General features: G+C 35.9%; 1 long non-coding RNA gene across 1 annotated transcript; it reads left to right on the forward strand.

Annotated features, from left to right (window-relative positions):
• Window positions 1-218: 218 nt before the first annotated feature.
• LOC144960593 (uncharacterized) lies at window positions 219-8,210 on the forward strand. The gene is made up of 5 exons (XR_013642880.1): window positions 219-260; window positions 737-830; window positions 4,011-4,068; window positions 5,564-5,613; window positions 8,104-8,210. It is a non-coding gene; the product is annotated as an uncharacterized LOC144960593 (long non-coding RNA).
• Window positions 8,211-12,269: the final 4,059 nt, after the last annotated feature.

Here is a 12,269-nt window from a genome sequence, read left to right on the forward strand (position 1 = left end):
GACTCAACTATGCGCCGAGCGAGGCTCGAACCCAGGACCTTCCGATCCGAAAGCGAGTGTCATACCACTAGACCACATAGCTACACAGCTTTGATTATTTAAAATTAATAGTCCATCTGTTGATTATTGATTTCATTTAATTTCGTTAATTATATTCAAACATTTGCGTTAGGCGTGTTAGTAGTACAAGAAGAAAAGCGACAGATTGCCACTTGCTTGTCCAAAGTGAAGCGGTCAACATGAACACCTTAAAGGTTTTGGTGAGTTGTTTTACTTTACTCTTTACATTTCTGCTTCAGTGTTTGCTGTTGTTATAGTAGAAGTAGTAGTTGTAGAAGTAGTAGTAGTAATAGTAGTAGTAGTAGTAGTAGTAGTAGTAGTAGTAGTAGTAGTAGTAGTAGTAGTAGTAGTAGTAGTAGTAGTGGTAGATGTGGTAGTAGTTGTTGTAGTAGTAGTAGAAGTAGCAGTAGTATTAGCAGTAGTAGTAATAGTAGTAGTAGTTGTTTTTTTAGTTGTTGTAGTAGTAGCAGTAGTAGTAGTAGTAGTAGTAGTAGTAGTAGTAGTAGTAGTAGTAGTAGTAGTAGTAGTAGTAGTAGTAGTAGTAGTAGTAGTAGTAGTAGTAGTAGTAGTAGTAGTAGTAGTAGTAGTAGTAGTAGTAGTAGTAGTAGTAGTAGTAGTAATACATCGTTCTATATCGCTCTTTGTCTCTATTTTCCCCCTGTTCTATTTCATGGAGAAAGTGTCTGGTGTTCGTCTCTTGTTTCCATTGTCTGATTGATGGGTGTGACATACCTGCAAGGGTTGATCTGGATCAATGTAAAGGCACTTGGGTAAATTACATTTCTGTCCCAGAGCCTCATAATGTTATTATGTCATGTTGAATTGGATTCAGTAGTCGGTTGTCACGCCGCTTGGCAACGGCGGCCATCTTGGTTCTAAACAAAGAAAATCTGTATTTTTTATTTTTCATGCTGGTTAGAACTTTTCATATGTCTTGTGATCAGAATGTGTAAAAGTCAAAACATGATCAAATGTATGTGTTTTGTTTTTTTCTTCTGCATACGCTTTATAATCGCCGGAGAAATATTTCATACGGGCGTCCGCCATTGTTCCGCTAGTTTAGAGCCAGTGTTACTAAGTTACCATGCGTCATTAGGAAGGAAGTGACGTTATGACTGGTGAAGACTAATACGTATCCAACACTGAACTGATATGGAGATAAAGATAATGGAAGGAGTTAATATGACTCATGAATAGGGAATGAGATTAGCGGAAGAGTAGCGTCCCTTTATTGGATGTCAACGGTGGAGAAGTTATTAGTAAAGAAATCATCTTTTTTTTAAAATTTGTAGTCTACATCATAGTTAGCATTTCCTAATGGAGAAAACTAAAGCTAAAGATCTATATTGATTATGATATGCATTTTTGTACAGACATATGAAAAATAAATTTTGTATTTTGAGCGGCTTGGCTTGTAGTTGGTTTGTTTACAAATAACTTCTCCGCCGGTGACGTCCAATCAAGGAACGCTACTCTTCCGCTAATCTCATTCCCTATAATGGGACACCCACAGACTATGTCACCCGTTGTGTTGTTCTTTTATTGATGAGTCAGATTTACTCCCTTTAATAGTAATTTATTGACTCATTTCGGCACCTCTAGTAATTGACTGAACTGATAGCTGTAAAAACAAAATTCTTGAACTTAAACTCCATGCGATATGATGAAGAATAGATAAAATTTAGCTTTATATAGAGCAAAATCCACTAAATGTGCTCAAAGCGCTTTACAAGGGTCCCTGGTCAACAGCAACATTTAACATGTAGGACGAGGCATGCCGCCTGTAAGGCGATATTACAATTTTTCAGACAAAGACAACGCTGATAGCCGCCAGGTACTCATTTTACACCTGAGTACGATGAGAGAATGTGAGTAAAGAGCCTTTTCCAAGGACTCAACTATGCGCCGAGCGCGAGGCTCGAACCCAGGACCTTCCGATCCGAAAGCGATTGTCATACCACTAGACCACATAGCGGCAATAATAATAGAAATAGTATTTCTTGCATGGGATAAGACTAGAACTCAGGCTTTCACGTCGTTGTATATCTGATATTGTGGTATAACACTCGCTTTTGGATCGGAATGTCATGAGTTCGAGCCTCGCTCGGCGTATAGTTGAGTCAATGAAAAGACTCTTTACTAACATTCTCTCACCGTACTCAGGTGTAAAATGAGTACCTGACCGTAAACAGCGTTGTCTCTGTCGAAAGATTGTCTCGTTCTATATGTTACGTGTTGCTGTTGGTCAGGGACCTTTTGTAAAGCGATTTGATCACGTTTAGTGGATATTGCCCTATATAATAGCTCAAGATGTGGTTGGTTTTATTATACATTTGTTCATCATCATGTTGTTATATATCTTTTACAATATTGATCAATGTAGCAATGACTATCCCGCACAAATCTTTGGGCCTCTTTTTCGCTTAAGAAGTGCCCAAATTCGCGGCAAAATGTGGGACGAAGCCGTTTGGTATATGCTATTTTTAAAAATTAATTACGACGCTGTTTATCGATGAATATGACTGAAAGTTGGCACACAGAAAAAAGGTCATTTTAGATTATGTCAAGCGACAAAACTCGTGCGATTACCAGAAAACCGTTAAAATAGATCTTTACTCTTTGGAGTAAAATATTTCTAAAACTACCGGGCGTGGAGGTTTTGTCGCTGACAAGGTAATACATGAACATTCCTTCTTTTTGGTTGTAAAATTTCATATGAATATGACGAGTACTTTTCCCGTATTTTACAAAACACCATCCTAATTTGCTCTTCAAGTTTCAATCTTTTAATCCACTTATTACGCAAGATACAACGAAAGGTCGAAAAAAAATGCCGAAAAAGCGTCCATAATTTCGCGTTTTTTTCCTCTTTGCGGGTCATCCAAATAAATGACACCTTTAAAACTGTATAACTTGTTTATTTATGAATGGATTTTCAAAATTCAAAAACATTTTTACTCAGTGGAGATAGGGCTTGTATTTTGGACAAAAACTTTTCTCAAAAAGAGAAAAAAACATTTTTTATAGTCATTGCTAATCAATGGTCTATCGTTCTCATTCCAACGGTTTTATCAAAGCCACCTTTTGGCATTCATTGTATATTCTAATGTAAATCTTGCCGCTCGAAGCTCGAAGAAATAAAAAAAAAACAATGTGAAATTGAATGCAAGCTACAATTTAATATACGAAAACAGATAAAAAGGAGGTTTCGGGTTTCCCGTTTATCAACAAAACAGAAAGAATGAAAGACAACAGACGAATGAAATAATGTTGCAGTGGCATTTGTTAAGATGATTCTCAATTACATAATTCGCATCAGTGTTTGAGTACGAGTACAGTGCGCCGCGATTAGACAGTATCCGCAAATATGCTGGAATGAGATCCTTTTCTCATTTTGGACGCTCTGTTTGGAACGCCTTACCACAGAGCATTCGTGAAAAAGAATCTTCGTCTATTTTTAAACGTTCGCATAAAACATAACTGTTTTGATTTTAGTATAATATAATATGAGAAGCAAGATAGGTGTCTGGTTTGTGTTGTGATGTGTGTTTGTGTGTGTGTGTGTGTGTGTGTTTATGTGTACGTGTGCGTGTGTGTGTGTGTGCTTGTGTCTGTGAAGGAGTATTTTTCAGCCAAATTAATTCATACTTTAAGCGCTTAGAGTCTAGTGTCTCCGAGTTATAGCGCTATATAAGTTTTCAGCATTATTAATATTATTAAATAAAAGACACCCCCCTCCCCTGCCGCCTGCATATTTGAGATAAAACTGCTAGAATGTTGTCTTTTGGAAGACTCCAATTCCTCATACAGAAATTTCACAGACATACCAAAATGGTTAGCCTGCCATTTTAGGACAATACTGAAAATCATCGGTACGGAAAGAGTTAAATTAAACAGTTTCCAGTTATGACAGAGTTAGGAATTTTTAATATGTTCATTTTATTTTACAGGATTGTGAGGATGGTTATATCTGCAAAATTGACTTTTCGGATGGCTGGAGAAAATGCAGTAAGTACTCTATGGTTTTATATATCTAAATTAAAGAAAGTAAGGACCAGGCACCAGTATAAGATCATCTGAACAAGTGTGTATGAAAGGTGCCAGACAAAGCAAGATAGAAAAAATATTAGAAAAAATCATCCCAAAAAATCAGTCTACCTCGACTGGGGATCGAACTTCAGACCTTTTGATTACAGGTATCTACTATTTATTGTCATTTAAACATATCGTACACTCTGGATGGTGACAGTAACATAGCTGTAATGTAAAAAGATGAGCTTTTATATAGGGCAATATCCACTAAATTCATTGTATGTACGTCATATTCACTATAGTGTCGAATTAGGATTAGATGATTGAATTTGGTATGGAAGCTACTGTAATTGGTCGAGAAATGTTGAAATTAGTTATACAAATGGTTACACTAGTAGTAGTAGTAGTAGTAGTAGTAGTAGTAGTAGTAGTAGTAGTAGTAGTAGTAGTAGTAGTAGTAGTAGGAAAATAAATATATATGATATTCAATTAGCCACGGAAAAACAAGAACATCTCTGCTGGTTATTAAACAAAAAGTATACAATATTCTCTTTGGTCAAAAATGGAATGGATACATTTTAATTGAGTGTTAGCGCAGTTTTTAATATTCTATTATTTGAACTAACATTGCAAAGTTTGTTGTATAACATAGAAACCTTTTTTTTTTTTTTGTTTATTCGGTTTTTACAATTCAATAAACAAAAATAGTTTTATATATATATATATATATATATATATATATATATATATATATATATATTATTTTAACATTTACCACAATTTTTGAGACAGTCTACATTAATTACTAAATTACATTACTAAATATGTAGGAATAACAGAAAATAATTTCAAAACAAGATACAACCTCCACACCTCAACATTTAGAAACACTAACAAAAAAAACTTCCACAAAACTCAGCGAACATATTTGGAAATTAAAAGACAACAAACTAGACCACAACATTTCATGGAAAAATTTATCTAAAGCAACAGGATACACACCAACATCGAAACAATGTAGCTTATGCCTGGAAGAGAAATATACTATAATCAAACACCTTCATGAAGCCACACTCAACTCGAAAAATGAGATGTACAATAAGTGTACACATCGCCGGAAGTTCTTGTTAATCAACTACAAACCGGAACCACTTCAACAAACAACAGCAGTCAACAAACCAAACTCATGTAACACACAGTCCTGACGATGGCTGATTAGGCCTGACACATTAATGTAGACTGTCTCAAACATTGTGGTAAATATTAAAATAATAATTTGCTCCATTGCTACATGTCGAGCACTTTTCGTACCATATTTGTGTCAAACACGATTCAATTATATATATATATATATATATATATATATATATATATATATATATATATATATATATATATATATAGTTTATCCCTTTATCGATCAATATATGTATATTCCTTAGACGAAATTTCTAACACCACTATTTTTCAGGAAAAAGTTACGGATAAACTAACAGAAGACAGAGAGTGTTAATTATATCAGTAAGTATCTATCAATCAATTAAGAAACTATTATTGAGGGTCTGAGTTTTATTGAAGACAATCGACTTGGTGTCGGAAATTTAAAAAAAATCTAAATTATTACATTTCAAATCGGTAATAAAATAAGTATATTTCCTTTCCCCAGAAATATTACTGGTTAGGGGCAGTGTATTGTATTCTATTTTGTTACAACTCAACCATACTTATTTCGTCAATAGATATTTTTCTATAAAGGAGAACACTCTATTTGGAACTCATTTCCTTTGTAAGTTATTCTTAAAGCTTCCATTTGCCAGAAGTTTTAATCATGAATATTTTCTGCTTGGTTAGTGAATAATTTGTTTCGTTTTAAGTTTTTATTTGACGAATATCACATTCATGATATTATGCACAAATTCTAGGGAATGAGATTAGCGGAAGATTAGCGTCCCTTTATTGGACGTCACCGGCGGAGAAGTTATTTGTAAACAAACAAAGAATGCAAAATCTATGGATTATTTCAAGGTGTTAGTAGACTTAGTAGGGAATTATATGATAGGAGATTTATATATGACGAATAATACGTGATTGCACTGCTGTTGACATGGCTTTCAATCGTGTATGTATATATTATGCATTATTATATTATTATGGTTATCTTCTATATGCGTGTGTATGTGTGTGTGTGTGTGTGTGTGTACTTTGCATGTCACGGTTAAAGATATATATTTGTACACCACATATACATGAGTACATTTAAGTTGAAATACTCTCTTTACCACGTGTATCATTATTGTAATCTTTAATCAATAGATTTTTGGCATTACTATTAATATTAACGGCATTCAATGGATCTTATCCTATTTCGCCCTATACCATATGTTATGTTATGTTATTAAACCAACTACAAGCCAAGCACTCCAAATACAAAATTTATTATTCATATTTCTGTACAAAAACGCATATCATAATCAACGAAGATCTTTTCTTTAGTTTTCTCCATTATAAAATGTTAACAAAATATGATGTAGACTACAAATTAAAAATAAAAGAAGTTGATAGATAATACAATACGATGAAACAACCCTTCCTAAACTTACAGAACTTCCCGCTAATGATTGGTACTAATAATGGCGTTAGCGTCTGTCGGTTGTCACGACGCGACTTCCAACAAAGGGGCGCTACTCTTAAATCTGTTTTGAAATCTCATTCCCTATACAGTTTTCATGTGCGACCTTTGCAGGAAGGAATGATTTGGCAATGAATGAGGGTGTTTTAAGTTTGTGTCAAATGATAATATTGTAAAGCGATTTGGAGTTTAGCATTTAGACATATAGATGAGTACATCCTCATTTACGAGTATTATTGGGAAACAAAGAATACACCGCAAATTATTGAGCATATCAATTTAAGAAATCAAGGAGCAGGGAACGGTGGAAAATAAAGAACTGAACAAGTGTGTATGAAAGGTGCCAGACAAAGCAAGATAGAATAAAACAAGCTAAAAACCATCCAAAAAAAAATAAGTCGACCTCAACTCCGGATCGAAACTCAGACCTTCCGTTCTGAGGTCTGAGTTTCGATCCCAATCCGAGATAGACTGATTTGTGGTGATTTTTTTTTCTGATTTTTTTTCTTTCTTGCTTTGTATGCACCTTTCATACAAACTTGTTCAGTTCTTTAAATCAGTGAGCGTTCGTTTTATATTTTGGCATCCTTTTATCAGAAAGCGCCCATCCCATTTAAATGCTAGATTTTCAGAATCTTTAAAAGCATTTGGATCCCGTTGACATATCTTTTCTGCCGTCATCAATCAGATTAATTTCTTCAGAGCTAATTTCCATGAATTGTTCCTTAAAGGTAGCTTTCTTATTCTCATGATGCGGATGAGAAATATATGCAGCCAGGGTGAGGTCATCTGGATAATTATAGTGTCAAAAAAAATAATAAACTGCTAGGGGTTCCCGACCTCCCATAGTAAGCGAGGAGGTACTTGCTGTCTCTTCTAGCCCCCGTTATATGTTCTCTATTTGTTTTATGTTTTTGTCTTGGAGTGAGATTAAGTTTTGTCCTGACCCTGGCCGGAGTCCTTGGCTGGGAGGGAATCAGTCGAATGTATAGTTAAAGTTTTGGGAGATGATATTTTCCCTTGTGAATCTTCTCTGTCATATGCACTGTTATCTTTAATTTTATACATATGAATTGTAAAAATGTGAGTGTATTTATCTTAGTGGGGGACTGTGCGTATGTCTGGATAAGGCTTTAAGGTGATCACAAAGTACGTTGATAGCGTGCTCTTGGAATCTCATCTGTTCCTAATTTAAATTAATTCTCCTTTGTCTTACCTTATCTTGGGTGCTTTAATTGTAATTCTAGAACTTTTTACTATCCCATTTTATTCATTTTTACAGGCGCTGATATAACTTTAATGTGTTGCAAGCGCCGTAAAACATTTAACAACAACAACAAAATTTAACGATCAAGTATTTTTTTCTTGCATTACCATTTCAGCCAAGAACAAGGTTTAACTCTGCAATCACGTGATGGAATATCATGAGGATAGTTTATTTGGCACTTCAGTGACATTAAGATCAATTAAATGTATGTTTTGAGTTTCATCTTTTCTACGTTTTGATGATTTCCATAGATAGTCCGGCTATGTGGTCTTGTGGTATGACACTTGCTTTCCGATCGGATGGTCTGGGTTCGAGACTTGCTTGGCGCATTGTTGTCAATGGATAAGGGTCTTTACTCGAATTTTTCCGTAATCAAGTGTCAAATTAGTACCTGACCGTTAACAGCGTTGTGTATGCACCAAACAAATGTATATCGCTAATAAGCGTCAAAGTATTAAGTGTCGCTGATGGTCAGAGATCACTTGTGAACGGGTTTGAGCAACTTTAGTGGATATTGCGCTATAGAAAGCTCACTTTTGTAAACAATCTTCTAATTAATATGATATGGCATTGGTGTGTTCTGCGCCGACAGGCTGCATTTAGTCCTGCTCTGTAAAATTGTTCTTTTTGTGTTGTTTATAATGTGACTTCAGTTCTATAAATTAGTGTACAGTTATGTGATATGTTGCCTGATTGATTGAAAATATTTCTACGAAATTTTGGACTTGATTTTGGAAGTTATAATAATATAAATTCTTTTTCATTGTGGATAACATCGTGTTAGCTATTTTAAACGTATCCAGATTTATTGTGATAACCAAACTTGCACACCCCCCCCCTCCCCCAACCACCTCATCATACGAGTATCCATAACAATGACGCCGCGTGATATCATTCAAACTGACAGCAACTCACCAACCCTCGCAAGGAAAAACCACATCCGCTACACGGATCGCTATTTCTCCAACACCCTATGAATACAAACTGTTTTATAAAATACACCAAAGCTCAGTTACTGTGCATTGATACAATATCGCACCATAAGACCATTATTTCTAATGCACTAATCACACACATTTCAAAGCTAGGTATCAGAAACCCAAAATGTGCTTGTGATAATTTTGTGAAGAAATACAAGAGGGGAACCAGGGGAGGTAAGAAGAAGAAGAAATCCCATTCACCAAGTCAACCACTCCCGTCGTCACTACCATCACCAACGCTATCCACACCATGTATCGCACACACACCACCACCACCACCACTACCATCCACACCATCACCGCCAACAGTACCAACAGGACCAACTCAACAACAAGCCGCCCTCTTACCACTATTCCCTCACCTATGTCGCTACCATCATCATCATCACCATCACCACCACTAACCGAAATCACTAAAAAAGAACTCAGCCCGTCTTATAACATTCCTGTTTACTCAAACGCACGTAGACATACAGCGAAATTTAAAAAAGCGTCAAAAAGACCGCGCAATCTTTTAACCATCATCAACAACAGGCCACCCCTCTGTCTCGTCCACATAAACGCAAGATCCATAAAAAACAAATGTCACGAGATCCATGACCTAATTATAGATCGTCATATTGATATATTGTGCATTACGGAAACCTGGCTTCAGGGTAAACAGGATGACCACTATATTACCACCGCCTGTCCCAATACGCATACCTGGAAATCGCTACCACGACCTGGGAGAAAAGGGGGTGGTATTGCCTTTATTTATAGTCTTGCTATCACCAACACCACTTTCACTCCTCTTACAAGAGAAAACTACGAATCTGCATGCCTTTCCTTCCAATCCGACTCTGCCACTTTCTCCATCATTACTATCTATCGACCGCCGAATACATCCAATACTAAGTTTGTAGCTGAATTTCAAAATGATATCTTAGACTTCAACCTTAAAAGTTCACCATATATTTTTATTGGAGATTTCAACATACATTTTAATTCCACTTCTCCGACAGTCACCAAAATCAAGAAAATCCTACACGACAACGATTTACACCAGCACATCACCGAGACAACACACCAGGCCGGCAACATCATTGATTGGGTCATCTCCCCTGTGTCAAGTAATAGAATAAGAAAGACCGAAGTTGTTGACCTAGCGATATCCGATCACAAAGTTTTATTTGTGGATATCGCATTAAAGAAAGTTGATCTTCCGAAACGAAACATAACAACAAGGAATTATAGACAAATTGATATCAGTGGTTTACAAGATAGCATTCGTGACGTCATAAATGAGGTTAAAAATATAAACGACTTCAACAAAGTATTGCGATCTATTATTGACCGTGAGGCACCGCCGCAATGTCGTGTCGTATCGAATCGACCACACTCGCGATGGTTCAATTCCGAGATAAAGGAATTAAAGAGAAAAAAGAGACAGGCTGAAAGGAAATGGCGAAAGAGTGGCCTAACGGTATTTAAGGATATATACAAAGCAGCTAAGTCGGCTCTTTATAACGCCATCACATGCGCAAAAAAGGCCCATTACAACGAAAAATTTCAAAGCATTACATCTTGCAAAGAACTGTTTTCCACCGCAAACGACCTTCTTGGCAGTAAGAAATCCACACCCCTTCCAGCGTCTAGAAATAACACCGAACTAGCTCAAAATTTTGCCAACTATTTCCACGGCAAGATAAAATCCATTAGGGAAAACTTAGACAATACATCATCATCATCGTCACCGAGCTTTGGACCATTCCATGGAACGCCACTACATGTTTTCGATCCAGCCACTGAGGATGAAGTGAAGTCAGCCATTTTAGATAGCCCATCAAAATATTGTGACTTAGTAGACCCCATCCCAACTAGTATTCTTAAGGCTTGTATTGAAGAACTGTTACCAAATAACTGAACTTATAAATAATTCGTTGGTCTCAGGTAGTGTCCCTGACTCGTTTAAACGTGCCATTGTTAAACCACTATTAAAGAAGTCCGATCTAAATGTAAACGAACTGAAAAATTACAGACCTGTCTCCAACCTTCCATATCTATCCAAAGTGCTTGAACGCATTGTGTTAAAACGACTTTTGTATCATATCCATCTAAATAATTTAAGTGAAAATTTCCAATCTGCCTATAAATCAATCATATGCACTGAAACTGCCCTTTTAAAAGTATGCACTGATATTCTTAATAGTATTGACAAAAATCATGTCTGTTTATTGACTATGTTGGACCTTTCGGCCGCATTTGACACCATTGATCACGAGATACTTATTAAACGATTAGAAATTACTTTTGGAATAAGAGACACTGCGCTTAGTTGGTTTAAATCATACCTAACATCAAGATCTCAGTCGGTTCTGATCGATGGCGCAGTATCAGAAACATTTCCTCTAAATTACGGCGTTCCGCAGGGGTCTGTCCTTGGTCCTGTTATTTTTACTCTTTATACTCAACCTCTTTCGGATATTATTGTTAAAAATAAATTAATGTATCATTTCTATGCTGATGACACTCAGATCTATGTAAGCGATATCCCTAGTAATATCCCATCATTGATTACCCGTGTTGAAGACTGTATTAGAGATGTTAAATGCTGGATGGAAATTAACAAGTTAAAGCTGAATAATGAAAAGACAGAGGTGATGGTGTGTGGTAGAAAAAGTGTTTTGAAAGATGATTTTCTGAAGTTTACTCTAAATATAAATGGGTGCACAATTAACCTCTCAACGTGTGTGAAAAACCTCGGGTAATGCTAGATCAACATATGACTATGCAGGCACAGTTTGATTCTCTATGTAGAAGTTTGACAATAGGATTAAAAAGAATTGCTTCAGTTAGACCTTTCCTAACAAGAGAAGTAACATGCAAACTAATAACATCTTTCATACTATCTAAAATAGATTACTGTAATTCGTTAATCTCGAATGTAAGCAACGATAAAATATCACGCCTTCAAAGTATCCAGAATGCGGCTGCTAAATTGATTTTAAGAAAGAAGATAACATCCTACTCGTTGCCACTTTTGTATGAGCTGCATTGGTTACCAGTTAAAGTGAGAATCGAATTCAAACTAGCAGTATTGTGCTATAAGTGCCTTAATGATCAAGCACCATTGTATATTACTGAATTTTTAGAAACGTATAAGCCAACGAGGAGTCTACGTTCTGCACTAGATTCTACAAAATTAATTGTTACAAATAAATATAAATATAAATTTTACGGCGGCAGATCGTTCAGTCACGTCGGACCTTCCATCTGGAACTCTCTTCCTAAAAGAATAAGAGAAGCGCAGTCCTTATCA

This window comes from Berghia stephanieae, chromosome 15 (genome assembly GCF_034508935.2).
Source record: "Berghia stephanieae isolate SIO BIC M18660-M18661 chromosome 15, UCSD_Bste_1.3, whole genome shotgun sequence".
In the NCBI taxonomy this organism is placed as follows: Eukaryota; Metazoa; Mollusca; class Gastropoda; order Nudibranchia; family Aeolidiidae; genus Berghia; species Berghia stephanieae.